General features: G+C 55.2%; 1 protein-coding gene across 5 annotated transcripts in view; it reads left to right on the plus strand.

Moving 5' to 3' along the window:
• The window catches only part of LINGO1 (leucine rich repeat and Ig domain containing 1), a 207,583-nt gene that overhangs the window by 23,755 nt on the left and 171,261 nt on the right, over nt 1-12,567 (plus strand). For 4 of the 5 annotated variants that reach the window (XM_032174744.2, XM_032174743.2, XM_032174745.2 and 1 more), the window contains exon 2: nt 1,256-1,370. The gene's annotated coding sequence lies outside the window, so the exon portion shown is untranslated. Of the gene's footprint in view, nt 1-389; nt 406-1,255; nt 1,371-12,567 lie in introns of those variants that run through there. The other variant, XM_058427620.1, reaches the window with a different exon arrangement.

The following is a 12,567-nucleotide window of genomic DNA, read 5'->3' on the forward strand; positions in this document are numbered from 1 at the left end:
TTGGGAAACACAGATCTAATTGAAACCTCTCGGCAGCAGCTCAGAAAGATATTTGGGACTTGGTCTGAGAGGTTGAGGACACTGAGGTACAGAGGAAGAAGCTTTGCCCGGGGCCACCTGGCCAGGAGGAGGGAGAGCTAGGAGTTAACCCGCCTCCTTGGACTTTGAGCTGAGGTTATGTCCTACACCATGGAGGCCTCAGAGCCTTGCCAAGTAGCCAGAACTTCCTAGTGCCCTCCCCTACTCACAGAGGATGGAGGGTCTGGTCTAGAGGAACCCTTGGAGAATATATGACGAAGAAATAAAGCAGGATGGCTGGGCATGATGGCTCCGCCGATAATCCCAGCACTGCGGGAAGTCGAGGCAGGAGGACTGCTTGAGGCCAGGAGTTTGAGACCAAACTGGGTAACATAGTTTACAAAAAAATTAAAAAATTAGACAGGCGTGGTGATACACACAACTGTAGTCCCAGCTCCTTGGGAGGCTGAGGTGGGAGGATTGCTTGAGCCCAGGAGTTTGGGCTACAGTGAACTATGATGGCACCACTGCATTCCAGCCCAGCCTGGGTGGCAGAGCAAGACTCTGCCTCTTAAAAAAAAAATGGCAGGAGAGGCTGGGGAATGGGAGGGTGAGTAGGTGGGGGGGTTGAGAAGTTGAGGCTCAGGCCCAGGGAGAGGCACCCTGGTGCTGCCCATCATCCCCTCTCAGGGGTCAGCCTGGGGCCTGCCTCCTGGGAACTGGCTGGGGAGGAAGGCAGGCAGTGGCATTGGCTGGACACCTACTGTGAGCCAGGCCATGTGTGCCTTCTCTCTATCTTCCCTGCAGTCCTGGCAGGAGAGATGGTATCTCTCTTTTATGGATAAGAGAAGTGGCTTTCCCAGGGCCACAGAGCCGGTTGGTGGGAGAGGCATAGACTCCAGCCTGCCTGGGGCCACAAACTCTGCCCTTCCCAGAGCCCTGCCTGCCCCCAGCGAGTGCCACGAGTGTGTGTGTGTGTGTGTGCGTGCATGCACGTACAGGCATGCACAACTGACAACACATCTATGTGTGTAAGCATGAGTTTGCCAGTGAATGAGAGTACATGTGTGAGTGTGTGCAAGTGTGTGTGTGTCAGAGAGTGTGTGTGGGGGATGTATGAGTTTTTAATGGCTCAGCCAGACGGGATCAGACCCCATTTGCAGGCGTGGCCCCCACTGCACCCCAATCACTGGCTGCCCTGCTCTAGCTGACAGCCACCTCTTCTTTCTCCCCACAGCCTCTGGCACCCACAGGCCCTGAGGCTCCAGTGCCCACAGGCAGAGAGGGCGACTGAGTCCAGCCCAGGCTGAGCCCTGCCCAGCTGTACTCCCCAGACACCCACCCAACCCGAGGTAAGATGCCACTCTGGGTGGCGGGGCATGGAGGGTGTGGGGTCTGTAGGGGAGGCTGTCATGGGGCCCTCTTTCTGGGGGTTTCCTCATCAATCCCTCCCCACATGCAGCCACGTCCAGGAGGTTTGCTGTGGTGGTGCCACTTGCTGCCAGCTCTGGCTGAAGCAGGGCTCCGGCAGGCAGCTTGGAAGCGTGGGGCGTTCTTCCCAGCAAGTGGGTTTCACGGACTGTGCCGGCTAATGGGTTCCCGCGTGGCATGGAAGGTCTCCAAGGGCAGGCTGCAGGGCTCTGTCCTTGGTCCTGTCACATTGTTGACCAAATGCGTGTCTGACTTCAGGTCGGGAGGGAGCCAGAACATGTGGACTGAGACAATCAGGGTCCAAGAAACTGTCAAGAGGCTGACATTGGCTCTAATGTGTGGAGTTTAACAGGGCTCCACACCAGAAACAGCATGAGGGTCCAGACACCTTCAGAGCGAGATGAGGCTCAGACCCCAGGTGTGTTTGTGCGACAGGCACTGGCAGCCAGGTGACCTTGGCTCTCTGTGAACAGAGGAGATGTGTTCTTGGACTGTATCACGAGGAGCAGGACCCCCAGAATGTGGGAGGTGACAGGTCCTCTCACTTCATCGTCCATGTGAGGGGATGTGGAGAAACGACAGCATGTCCCAGAGAAGTGGGAGATGGGGAAGGAGGGGGACCTGGGTTGCTGCCTGGCTTGACCCCTGGCTTGCTCATGACCTTGGACAAGTCACCTCTACCCCATATCTGGGCCAATCCCCTGTTCTCAACAGGCCTCTGTCACCCATGACAGGGCTGCAGAGGGACTTTGCTAAACAGAGGGAACCGTGGGGTGGGCTCGGGGCAGCAGGCTGGCTTGGCGTATTGTCCTCATTTTTCAGAAGAAGAAGCCTGGTGGCAGGCTTGGACTCCCTTCTCCTGAGGGGTAGGGTGACGGTTGTATGTGGCTGAGGCTTAGCCAGCCCTGTCCTCACACTGGGAAGCTGGTGGGAGCAGAGGCCTGGATTTCCTTCCCAGACACTAGGCCTTGCTCCGAAGCCCAGTTAGCACCATCAAAACATTTCTGCTTTGGGAAGCTGAGGCAGGCGGATCACAAGGTCAGGAGATCAAGATCATCCTGGCTAACATGGTGAAACCCCATCTCTACTAAAAATAAATACAAAAAATTAGCAGGGCGTTGTGGCGGGCGCCTGTAGTCCCAGCTACTTGGGAGGCTGAGGCAGGGGAATGGCGTGAACCTGGGAGGTGGAGCTTGCAGTGTACCGAGATCACGCCACTGCACTCCAGCCTGGGCGACAGAGTGAGACTCCGTCTCAAAAAAAAAAAAAAAACCAAACAATGTATATGTATTTCTGCTAATTAGTTGGCTCTGGGTAGAATGAGCAGCTAATTAGTCCCTCCAGTTTAACCTGTAATTGCTGCTGGGAGATGGGTGAGAGGATGGGGTCAGGGTTGTCTGTGCAGCAACTGGGGTGACAAGGGCAAGGGGCAGGGGTGTGAGCAGCCTCCCCACTGCCGAGGCAGACGGCGGCACCCACAGGCACCACAGCCCGGGGGCATTGGGAGCTCAGTGGGCGGGGAGATGCAGGCGAGAGCTGACGCAGGGCAGGAGGGCCACAGTCAGCTGGGGGTCTGGCAGGACTTGTTGGAACAGGTGACACCTGGGCTAAGCCTTGAAGTCTGTAAGGTGCTTTTCAAACATTTTATTTTTCTGGTTATAAAAAAAGTAATGTGTGTTCTCTATAGAAAAGTGTGAGCGCTTGGGTGTTTAGCGCGTCAGTCTTCTACAAAACATGTATTTATGACATAATTGGGATCAAGCTGTACTTACTGTTTTCTAACTTGCCTTTTACACTTAATCGCATACCAAGATCGTTTTCCCATCATTAAATATTCTTCTATAATGTGATTTTTAATGGCAGTGTAATGTTTCAGCCTGCATGTACCATAGTGCGTTTAGCCAATTCTCTGTTGTGTATTTTGATGGTTTCTGATGTTCTGTCATTATAAATAATGCCTGAATGAAGAGAGTCATGGATGTAGGGTTGTGATGGGCAGGGAAGGGTTAGGGCGGCAGGGTAGGCCCAGCCTGAGCAAAGATGCAGTGGTAGGGGAGTTTGGAGTGTGTCTGGGGAGTGGTGGGGCCAGAAGGGGCCAGGGCTGGCATGGAGCACCGGAGGCTTGCACCGGAGGCTGAGGAATTGGAGGTTCACTCAGCAAAGCTCTAAGCTCCTGGAGGAAGCTCAGGTTTGTCCTTGCTGCCCGTGCTTCCTTTGCTCCCTCCCTCGGTGCTCCAGTGATTAGAGGGGAGGAGGCAGGATGCTGTGTGTTTGGGAGGAAAGGGCAGGCAAAGCTGGGGGTCCCAGATGACCTCTCCCTCAGTGGTGGGATCTGTGGTGTTTAAACCAAGCCCCTCTGCTCTCTGTGGAGCCTTGCCCAGGTCTCCCCCTGCTAGGCAGGAGGGATGCAGGCACCAGCTCTGAACACTTATGGACTCCTGGGTCAGCGCAGCTGGTCAGACCTGCCTCTCCTTCATCCCCTCGCTGGGGGTTGGCTTATGACAGGGACTCTGGAGGGCCAGGGAGGAGGCTGGAGGTGGTTTGTCGTTTCTTCTAGGAAGCTCCCCTGACCTCTGGGTAGAGCTGGTGGCCTCTCCCTAGTGCCGCCCTCCCTGTGCACATCTGTTGGCCCCAGCACTGCTGTCGTGCTGGGTTGGGATCACCCGTGGGTGTGGGCCTGTTTCTCCCAAGGATGAATGTGCAGTGGTTTGTTCATTCTTCCTTCAGCCCATACTCACTGAGCGCCTGCTACACATGAGGCATTGTTCTGTGTGCCCAGCATGGCATCCATGGGTGAATAGGTTAGACCATGGCATTGCCCTCATAGAGCCTAAATTATAGCAGAGTAGACAGAAGAAACCAGATAAGTAAATCCATAATATAAGATTAGGGAGTAATAAATGCCACAGAGAAAAATAAGGTTGGAAAAGGGGGCAGGCATGAAATTGGAGCTCTTCTCTGGAGCCCTTCTCAGGAAAGGCCTCTCAGATGAGGGGACATTTCAGCAGAGGCCTGAGGAGAGGGAGCAGGCCCTGTGGAGCTCTGGATGGGCTTTGAGCTGGGTCCAGCACAGAGGCCCTCACAGCTGGGCAGCCCTTGAGGAGGAGGGGCTGAGAAACGAGGCATGCAGGGCCAGGAGTTACAGAGTGATGCCTACTGGAGAAAGGACTGTAGGGTGGGTGGGCAAGAGTAGAAGCTGGCAGGCCAGTGGGAGACCCCAGCATCAGTCCAGACCACAGATGGTGGGGCTGGGCCTGGGCGGGAGGAGGGCTTGCGTTTGGAGACTTCGAAGGGGTTGCTGAAGGATGGGCTGTGGACTGGGAGAGGGCCAGCCTGGGAACGGGGTGGGCACTGGAGCCTTGGCCGGAGCCGAGGAACAGGAGTGAGTGTGGGTTTGGAGGGAGAAGCAAGATCCTGCTTGGAAGTGTTTCAGGTGCCGGCATCATGAGGGGAGGTTGCACAGACAGTCAGCCTGCAGTTGTGGGAAGAGCTGGGCTGGAGAGGCAGTTGTTGGGGGAGTCAGCATCTGGGTGGTTTCTGAAGCCTCTGAGCCTGGATGAGATGATGTAGAGAAGAAATCTGGGCCTCGTTGCTTGGGGTGAATCCAGCCCTGGGGAGCTTCCTGCTTATGGGTGGGCTGTTACTCTAACTTTGCAGACAAGGTCCCCAGATTTACCAGCCTGGAGAAACTGCTACCAGCTTGCCCTCCCGGCTGCTCCTCCCAGTTGGCCTAATGGCTGGCACCATCATTCTGTAACGCTTGTCAGGGCTGCTGTTGGCAGAAAGTGTGGGGCTGATACTAGGCCTAATCCTCTCACCCTTTCCTCTTGCAGGGGACTCTTAACTGGTGAGTCTGGAGCAGCCCAGGCCCTTCTGAGCCCTACTAGTGGTGATTACTGCAGACCTTCCTCCAGGTCATGTTCCCCCTCAAGAACCTTCAGTGGCTCCCTGTTGTTTAAGGTTGACATCAAGAATCCTTCTCCTGCTTGTACAAGGCCTTTCATGGTCTGCCTCAAACCCATACTTTCTTCCCGCCCTTCTTTCCAGCAGGTGACTCTCCTCCTCCATCCCCCACACACCAGGCTCAGCCTCACCTTCCATGTAGAATGCTTTCTTAACCACCAGCAAATCTCACATTTTCCAGAATGTCTTCCCTGACCCCCCGCCTCCCTAGGCCTCCTTGCATGTCCACGTGTGCCTTTCGCCTGTTCCCCCAGGCCTCATGGCTTGTGGTGAGCTATCCTGTCAGGTCACCCCAACTCATCGATGTCGTGATCCTCAGCTTGTCTTCCTCTTTGCCCTCCTCATCCTCTTGTCCCTCATGTCTCCTGTCTGCATGCTGCCCCACCCTCAAGTACTGTTGTCAAAGCTCTTCCCAAACAGAATCCCATTCAAACCATGGTGCTCTGTGGGCCAGGGTGCCCAAGCCTGGCTCTGCATCAGGACCACCCAGCGATGTTATTAGAGACAGGGATCATCTGAGGTCCACCCAGACCTTCTGATCCAGGGTTGCTGGGAGAACCCAGGAATCTGCATGGTTCACAGCCCCATAGTCACCTTTTGATGGTCAGCCAGGTTGGGACCCATTGGCCCAACCCAAGCTCATGATGAGGGAGTATAGGTATCCTTGAGATCATGGTCCTCTGACCTTTACTTGCACACCTTCAGGGACAGGGACCTCACTCTCTCCAAGGCAGCTCAGGCCATGGAGGGAGCTCTTATATGGCTCTTCCTTATACTGACTGAGCTGAATCTGCCTCCCTGAAGTCTCCATGGATGGCTTTAGGGTCCACATGGGGCAGGAGCTATGTTTAGCACCTGGAAGCTCTCCTTTTCCACCCCCCCAAGCCCAGCGGGGGGCCCAGCACCTGGTGGGGATTTCGGCAATGTCTGTGGCTTGGTGGAGGACCTGCCTCCCTCCACCCCTGCCTTCCTGGGGCCTCCCCAGGGCATTGTTCTCATCTGTGCCTCCCCAGTCTTCTCTTAAAGAAGAGAACTCACGGAGCAGTGCAGGGCTTGGAAGACCCCCCTCCCCCACCCTTACCCTCAGGCCCTGGCTGAGGCCACACCACCCAGCCCCTCTGTGTGTCTGTTGTTCCAGCCATTGCCACAGGTGTCGAGAGCTTTAGTATTTCCAGAACACAGCCCATCCTACATCCCATCTCCTCCTTATCACAGCCACATGGAAGATGGATGCCGCCATTCCTGTTCATTCTTCCAGCCAGCATTTACTAAGCACCTCCTATGTGCCAAGCAGTATTCTGGGGATAAGTTGAACAAACTAGGGTTTAGAGAGGGGCAGGGGCGTGTCCAGTGTCCCAATGTGAGGGGCCAAGTCAGCACTAAAACCCAGGTCTGTGGGTGTATTAGTTTGGTAGGCTGCTATAGCTAAGTACCACAAACTGGGTAGCTTAAACAGAAATGGATCGTCTCACAGTTCTAGAAGCTGGAAGTCTGAAATCAAGGTGTCGGCAGGGGCTGGGCACTGTGGCTCATGCCTGTAATCCTAGCACTTTAGGAGGTTGAGACAGGAGGATCGCTTGAGCCCAGGAGTTTGAGACCAGCCTGGGCAACATGGCGAGACATGGTCTGTACAAAAGATAAAAAAAAAAATAGCTGGTCGTGGTGGCACACACCTGTGGTCCCAGCTACTCGGGAGGCTGCTTGAGCCTGAGAGGCTGAGGCTGCAATGAGCTATGATTGAGCCACTGTACTCCAGCCTGGGTGAAGAGCAATACCCTGTCTCAAAAAAACCCCAAAGCCCCAAAGCCCCAAACCCCAAGGTGTCAGTAGGGCTGGTTGCCTCCAAAGGCTGTGAAGGATGATCTGTTTCAGGCCTCTCTCCTTGGCTTGTAGATGGCTACCCTGTGTCTCTTTACACAGCCACATTGCCAAATTGTTCTCCGTACAATATTTAACTATTTAATCATTTTTTTTTTTTTGAGATGGAGTCTCACTCTGTCACCCAGGCTGGAGTCCAGTGGCTCTATCTCAGCTCACTGCAGCCTCTGCCTCCTGGGTTCAATCAATTCTCATGCCTCAGCCTCCTTCATAGCTGGGACTACAGGCATGTGCCACCACACCCAGCTAATTTTTGTATTTTTAGTAGAGTTGGGGTTTCATCATGTTGACCAGGCTGGTCTTGAACTCCTGACTGCAGATGATCCACTTGCCTCAGCCTCCCAAAGTGCTGGGATTACAGGCATGAGCCACTGCGCCCGGCCATTGTGAGCCACTGCACCCAGCCAGTATTTAACAATTTAGACTGTATCTCCAAATCCCTCCTTCTTATGGGCACAATAGTCGTATTGGATTAAGGGGCCACCCTACTCCAGTATGACCTCATCCTAATTAGCTAATTATATCTCAAATGGCCCAATTTCCAAATAAGATCACATACTGAGGTATTGGGGTTAGAATTTAAGCACGTCATTTTTGGAGGCACACAATTCAATCCGTAACAGCAGGCGGCTAGAGCTATGATTTTCACAGCAGTGAACTGTCCCCTGGCAGCCTTGGCGGTGGTGAGCATCTCATGCCGTGGGGTGCACAGGAGGAGTATCGAGGCCGCCCTAAGCTGTCAGGAACATGGAGAGGAGGTTCCTACCTCATGGCCAGGACCGGGGCTTCCCTGAGACCAGTTTCAGCCTGGGGTGTTAATTGGGGCCCAGGAACATGGTACATGGTGTGTACTTGTCGTGATCCAATCCCCGTATCCTTTGGGTGAAAGGCAGGTTCCCATCACTGGGTTAGGAGGAAGAACCCCTGGGCTCTGCCGCCTCTTAGCAGGGTGCCCTCAGGTAGTGGCTTCCACTTCTGGGCCTCTGTCTACCGGACTGAACTGGGGACTAGTCTGCCTGCCTGTTTTTGTCACAGGCCTATGGTTAGGCTCACAGGACAGAATGAATAAGAAGGTGCTTTGTTTTTGTTCTTTTTTCTGTGTATTCACCTTACAAACAATTACTAAGCTCAACTGCATGCTAGGCCCTGTGCTGTCCCCAGGGACACAGAGATGGTCCTGGTCCTGGCCCTCAAGGAGGACAGAGGCCATGGGTGGGGCAGCAGGTATAGGTGGTAGTTGAAGTTATGACCACTCTGGAGCCAGACTGCCGGGACTCAGTCGCAGCTCTGCCATGCGTCAGTGGTGTGAATTTAGACAATTTCCCTAAGGCCTTTGGGTCTCAGTCTCTTCATCATCTGACTGGGAATAATGAGAACGTCTACCTTGCGTGGATAAAGTAGGTTGAGGCATGTAAAGGGCTTAGAGCCGTGTCTGGCACATAGTAAATGCTTGATAAATATGAGTGGCCAGTCAAGGGGAGCATGATAGAGGGCTGCAGAGGGGGTTATGGGGGGCAATCATTGAATCATTGAATTTAGGCTCTTGGAACCCGACAAACATGGTGGCCCAGGCAGGGCAGGGTGGGGCTGGCATCGCCTTCATCTTTGAGCTACTTGCCGCCCTCCACTCCAAGTGTCCCGCTGTGGGTTGGGGTGATGAGGAGGGGTATGGAGCAGGCATGCCCATGGGGAGAGGCAGGAGCCTCCTCACAGTTGGTGGAGCTCCGGGGGTCTGTGTGGCTCCCGGGTTCTATGCGGTGGCTCAAGGCTGCCTCTCCTGTCTCTGGCCCTGGACAGCTCCACGTCTTAGGAGGTTGGCAGCTGGTGCCTGGTGCTTGGCTTTGTTAGCCTTTGCGTTTAGTCTGCAGGTTCTGGGGAGAGGAGATGGTGAGGAAGCAAAATTAAAATTCCTCTTTGAGAAGTTAACAACTTCCCAATTAAAGGATTCTTATTTGTGAGATGCCTTAGAGGCCTTTTCAATCAAGAGGCTCTTCTGAATAATAAAAAGGCTGAGCTGGGGTTGGAGTGGAGCCTAAGCTGCCGGCAAGGAGGTGGGGACGCTGAAGATGGGCACACCGGCCTCGTGTGGGATGGGGTGGCAAAGGAGTGGAATGCTTTTCCGCTCAGCGGTTGGCAGGGAGGTTGGCATGGGGAGGGCAAAGAGGAGGGGACTGTTCCCACCCCCACCCTGCACAGCCCTGAAGCCACTTCCAGTCCCCAGCCTGAGCCGCATGCATGGGACTCCTCCACCAGGACCCCTGTGTCCTTCTGGCCCACGCCCTGTGCTTAGCCTCTGCACACTTCCTGGAGGCTCCCTGCAGCTGTGTTTCTTGTCCTGCTTGGCTCTGGGTTTTATCAGTGCCTGACCACTTCCTGACACTCAGCTATCCCGGGAGCACCCTGCCAGGCTCCTCTGGCTCTTCCCCTCAAGCCAGGAGAGAGGAGGGGGCAGGTGGGAGAGGCGAATTGGGATTTGCTAAGGATGGTATGCAGCGGTGGACGCAGGCCCGACCGTGCGCTCTGGATGGGGGCAGCGTCCTCTTGGCTTCTGAGACCCCAGCTCCCTGCCCATGCCACACCTGCTAGGCTGTGCTCTCACAGGGGTGGTTTTGTTGCTATTTGTTGGGTATGTCTACCTGCCTTCAGCCGGGCACCCCCACCCAGTGTGATCCAGCTGGTTTCCTGGGAGACTCTTGGGTCTGTCCCAGTTGGAGCTGAGTGTCTGTGGGTGTCCCACGAGAGGCTCAGCCTCAGGTCCTGCGGGGCTGACCAGTGTGCAGAGTACCCTGAAAGTGCCAGGCCCGGCTGAGTGCTTCCCATCTTCACAGCACCTGAGAGGCAGCTACCACTTCCCTTCTTATAGAAGAGGAAGCGGAGGCTCTGCGAAGTGAGGTGACCCTTTATGCAGAGAGGGGTTCTTGCTGAAAGGACTTGTCATCTTGTGTCCTCCAGGGCCTTCCAGGTCACTAAGCAAAGAGGAATTGGAGACATTGGCCGAGCCCCTCCCCTCAGTGGCCAGCCCAGGCTTTGACTCTGCCCCAATAGGGGCTGCCCCAGCAGTTGCCAGGGTCATTTGAGGAGATGATGCCACGGGTGGCTCCTCTGTCCAGGCAGCATGGAGGGCGGTGGGAGTGTTTGTAGCCCACACCTGCCATCCCCTCCCTCCTCTGCGTGGCCTACTTTCCAGGCGCCATCGCAGCTGAGGCCGTCTGTGTAAATACCCACAACTGTAGGAGCCTGGCCCCTCCAAAAGGTCAAATAGCCATGCAGGCACTCCCTAGAGGCCTGGGGTTGGGGACAGGGATGGGGCTATCTAGCAGTCTGGGCTACCAGGGAGGGAAGAATGGATCCTGCGGACCCCAGGGGTCGTGGGTGGGATGAGGTGAGGTGTCCTGATTGGCTGCCCTGACCAAGTGGGAGCTGAAATAATTTGGATTCAAGTCCCAGCCCTGCCACTTACTGGGTGGCCTTGAGCAAGTGACTCAACCTCTCTGGACCTTTTTTTCCTCCCAAGTGGCACAGTAAACTTCCTGAGGGATGGTGAGGATCAGATGGGATGGCACAGGTGAACTTGCTGGGCCCAGGGCTGGTGGGTCTTGCATGTGGAACCTGGATTTGTGGGCTGTGTCTTAATGGCACTGTTTGGTGGTGCTGGTTCCTGTCCCATCCCTGCTTGCTTCTTGCAAGTGATTCCTTTCGCCTAGTCTCAGTTTCCCATATGCACAATGGACATAATGACACCTACGTCACGGAGGCATTGTACTCCCTCAGCGGGAGTCCTCTGTGCCCTTCCCCCGCATCATTGAATGAGCCTGTCCTCCCTAGGTACACAGTGGGATTTGCCTGGGGTTGGCCGCCACATCATGAGTAGGTGACATGGTCCTTGCCTCTGGGTAGCAACATGAAGTTAGAGGGATCAAGGAGAAATGCCGTGAGCCTCAGGAAAGGGAAGGAGATAAAAGCTGGGGAAGTCAGGGAGGGCTTCCTGGAGGTGTCTGGTCCTTAGAGCTCAGGAGGATTTGGGGAAGCTGGGGGTGGGAGAGAGTGACAGAGAGCATGTGTGGTTGGGCAAAGTGTGAACAAAGACCAGGTAGGAGGAGCAAGCCCAGGACAGGGCGTGAGCTGTCCGAGAGCTGCTGGGGGCTAGGGGTCAGAGCCCTGAGAGGTCCCAGCCCTGGAGCCCTGGTAGGGGTAGAGGACCAGGAGTTGGGGGTGGAACCACTGTCTCTTGACTAAGGGCAGAGGGACAGCAAACATGCAGCCAGGGTCCTGGGACACAGCCTTACCTGGGGGCTGCAGGGAGGGGCAGGATTTAGCATAGGGTCTGTGGACAGGACTGCCCACACTCCAGGGCCTCAGATGGGAAGTGCAAGGGCCTGTGTAAGGCCTGGGAAGAGGCTGGTGGCTGCTGCCCAAACTGGCAGGACCCCACTTGTGGAGGTCAGCCTGCGGGCCGCCTTCAGCCAAAATGTGTGAACCAGGGGCTCTGGCTGCTTGAGGGCCAAGAGAGGGAGATGTGGGAGGGGTCTGCAGTGGGCTGAGAGGGCTGGGAGGCTCACCCTTGTGGAGCACCCACTGTGTGCCAGGCCCTGAGTCAGACTTGCTCCCAACTTGGGTTTGTGTAATTTGCATGACAGCCTGGAGATGGCGCTGGCTCTTAGACTCATTCTAAGGAGCTGGAAACTGGGAGAGGCGAATGACTGGCCTGCCCTGGCTGTGTTTCAAATTGAACTCCACACATCATGCTTTTTCAGTGGCCCCATGCTACTCCCCAGGGCTGTGGTTTTTAGAGGTGATGACCCCGGACTTCCCTGGGCAGGCTTGGAAGAGCTATACCCAAGTATGCAGTCTTCCTTGGCTTTGCCTCTCTTAGGGAGGCTCAGAGAGGTCGAGGGAGTGACCCAATGCCACACAGCGCTGGGGTCTGCAGTACCTGGCTCCCTGGAGGGCATGTGCCATGATCCCTTCTCCCTGGGGTCTGTTGGCCCCAGCCAAGCCCTACCAGGTCTAGGAACCCAGGGGACCTTCCCAGATATAAGACTACTCGTGCCTCTGAGCCACTGAGAGAGGCTTTAAAATCTCAGCCCCAAATTAAAACCTATGAGCTCCTCAAAACAATGAAAAATTTCCCTAATAAAAGGAGAGGCACACTCAGGCATGTCCTAAATGAATGGAGTGACTTCAGGGATTAATTCAGGATGTATGGGAGGGCGCCCAGCCGGGAAAAGTGTGCAGCGGATATTGTAACAAATTGTTTGCTCACAAGAGGAATAATTC

The sequence above is a fragment of the Hylobates moloch genome, unplaced genomic scaffold, assembly GCF_009828535.3.
Source record: "Hylobates moloch isolate HMO894 unplaced genomic scaffold, HMol_V3 SCAFFOLD_14, whole genome shotgun sequence".
In the NCBI taxonomy this organism is placed as follows: domain Eukaryota; kingdom Metazoa; phylum Chordata; class Mammalia; order Primates; family Hylobatidae; genus Hylobates; species Hylobates moloch.